This window comes from Arachis ipaensis, chromosome B02, assembly GCF_000816755.2.
Source record: "Arachis ipaensis cultivar K30076 chromosome B02, Araip1.1, whole genome shotgun sequence".
Classification (NCBI taxonomy): Eukaryota; Viridiplantae; Streptophyta; class Magnoliopsida; order Fabales; family Fabaceae; genus Arachis; species Arachis ipaensis.
Genome location: NC_029786.2, coordinates 90,488,673 through 90,491,481, shown reverse-complemented (window position 1 = coordinate 90,491,481; position 2,809 = coordinate 90,488,673).

Here is a 2,809-nt window from a genome sequence, read left to right as displayed (position 1 = left end):
ATTGTTATATTCTCGAATTGAGGTACCTTCCTCCGTCTTGCATGTATACAATTTGGATTTTAAGTAGATCCTATTAGTTAGAGTCTTCATCATGAAGTTACTCTCTAACTTTGTCCAAACGCCTGCTGCAGTTGTTTCTTCGTTCACCAAGAAAGCAACATCCCTCTCAAGGCATAAGATTATTGCGGCCCGTGCCTCAAGATCTAATTCTTCCCAATCTTCATCTTTCATTCCTTCCGGCTTTTTCTCTTTTTCCGCTAGTGCCTTGTGTAACTTTTGTGATATAAGCAGATTTTTCATCTGCATCCTCCAATAGGAAAAATCATTTTTCCCATTGAACTTCTCAATTTCATATTTTTACTACTTTGACATTACTACTAGTAGAAGCAATTATATTCAAAATTGAATTTTACCACTCAAATAATGAATAATATAACGTTGGCTCTTGATATCAATTGTTGAGTCTGCAGCGGAATTTTGACTTCTAATAGATAGAAAGTAATATAAAATTGAACATTACTCACAATAATACACTCGCTATATAATTATTAAAGAGAAAAAAGAAAGAAAATGAATAATTTTTATGGATGTGAATTTCTTTAATTTTAATTGAATTGAATACATTTTTATTTCACTCATTTATATAGTTTCCTAACTTCTATAAATAACAAGAGAGCATACTATAAAATAGTTTCCTATAAAAGCTCCTTATAAAATAGTTTCCTATAAAAGCTCCTTAACTATCCACCATTTTCTCTCTTCCATCCTTTGTCTGCCTCTCTTTGTTTTCTCTCTGCCTTTCTTTTATTCTCACAGCTTTTATATTTGATATCGATATATAGTGTCCAATCCCAGCCCCATTCATACGCAAATTGTACACAATTTTTTTAATAGAGTAATTTTAATTTTTAATGAAGATATTTGCAACAATTAAGTAAAAATTATGTTATTATCTTTTATTAGCCTTTATGATTAATTCAATGGAGATAATTGCTTTGTATGTATGTTATTTATCTACATTAATTTTGTGCCAATATTTAAAAAAAAAAAAACTAAAAGAAAAGATATATTAATATATATAATATTATTGCTATATAGAAAGCAGATATAAATTACTATGTTCTTTTTTATTATATTATACAAGTTAAAGTTATAGTATCATATTATTATTAATTATAGATACTTGCTACAATTATATCAAATTTAAGTATAAATCTAAATAAATAAAATAGATAACAATCAATATTATTTTTTTCTTTTTTACATTCAATATTTACTGTAAATATAAAAAGTAAAATAACTAATGAATAAAAATATGAGTAAAAAATAAAACATAATAATTAAAATTCAATTTGTTAACTAATTAATCTTATGTCCATACAATATTATTATTATTATTATTATTATTATTATCCACTAATTAAAGCAAAAGATAAAGCACCATATAATTAACGAACCATTATTAGGATGGGTGAGAATTATAGCATGAATTATTGTGAATACAACTATCTACTGATAAAATTATGGATAGAATTAATTATTGTAGATACAACTATCTATTAATAAAATTATTGCACATGAATAAGTAGAACTATATCAATTAATATAATTAGAATGAATGAAAATATTAATGATTGATAATTAGTTTAATAATGCATTGAATATTGATTTGATATAATTATAATAAAGATATTTTTTTTAAAATAATATAATTATACATTATTCATGAGCTAATTGTAATATAATTAAAATAAATTCATTCAAAAAAATTTATGTGTAATCTTCATAAATTACAGTAATTTCTTTATTTATGTATACGTATGTATTAATTTTGTTAAATAATTCTAAATATTTTCTTATTTACACATACATATATATTAATTATACATAAAAATATTTAAATCACATATATTAAATATTTTCTTGTTATAATTATTTTTATATATATATTATTCCACAATGCGTGCAATAAGCTGTTATGTTTGATATCCATATATAGCCTCCAATCCTAGCCCTATTGATACGTAAACTGTATATAATTTTTTTTAATAGGGCAATTTTAATTTTTTGTTTTATTTTCTTTCACGTAAATTTTATTTTTTCTTTAAATAGTGATATTTTAATTTTTTTTCTTTTTTGTTTTAAGTACACTTTTATTGAATTGATGCAAAAAAAGGCCGATAATTTCTGAAAAAAATAACAATGTCCTTAGTCGCAGTCAACGTTAAATAAAACGTTGACCTCTGTTAAAGTTACGAAAATACCCTTGTGTCTAACCCTACATAATCCTTGGCCTATCCTGAAACACCAGAATCGTATTCTGTTCATCGTTCTCCTCTTCTCCATTTCTTCTGATTTCTTGCTGAAAGTTTCTCATCTTGCATGGATTCCACCCAACGTTCTTCGAGAATATCGAGTTCAAGAACTCTCAACAAGAAAAGACATTTGTGTTACTGTGGGGAGGCAGTTGTTGTTCTGTCTTCTTCTGAAGTGGCCATGGAAGGAGGTATGTAGCTTGTGGACGAGTGCCAAGGTGCAGTTTTTTCGAGTGGATTGACAATGAAGATGATATGAAAGGTGAGTGGTTGAAGCAGAAGGAGAGGAGGAGTCGTTGCTTCTGTGGAGACTCTCTGATTCTGAAAAGTTCTAATACACCCAAGAATCCAAACAGAAGGTTCATGTCTTGCCCAAGTAGAAGATGCAAATTTTTTGAGTGGGTTGATGAAGAAAAGAAGGTTCGTGATGCTTGCTTATTGTCTTCACAGTATCACTCTGGTCAGGTAGAGGGTGAAATTAGGGGTGAAAATGC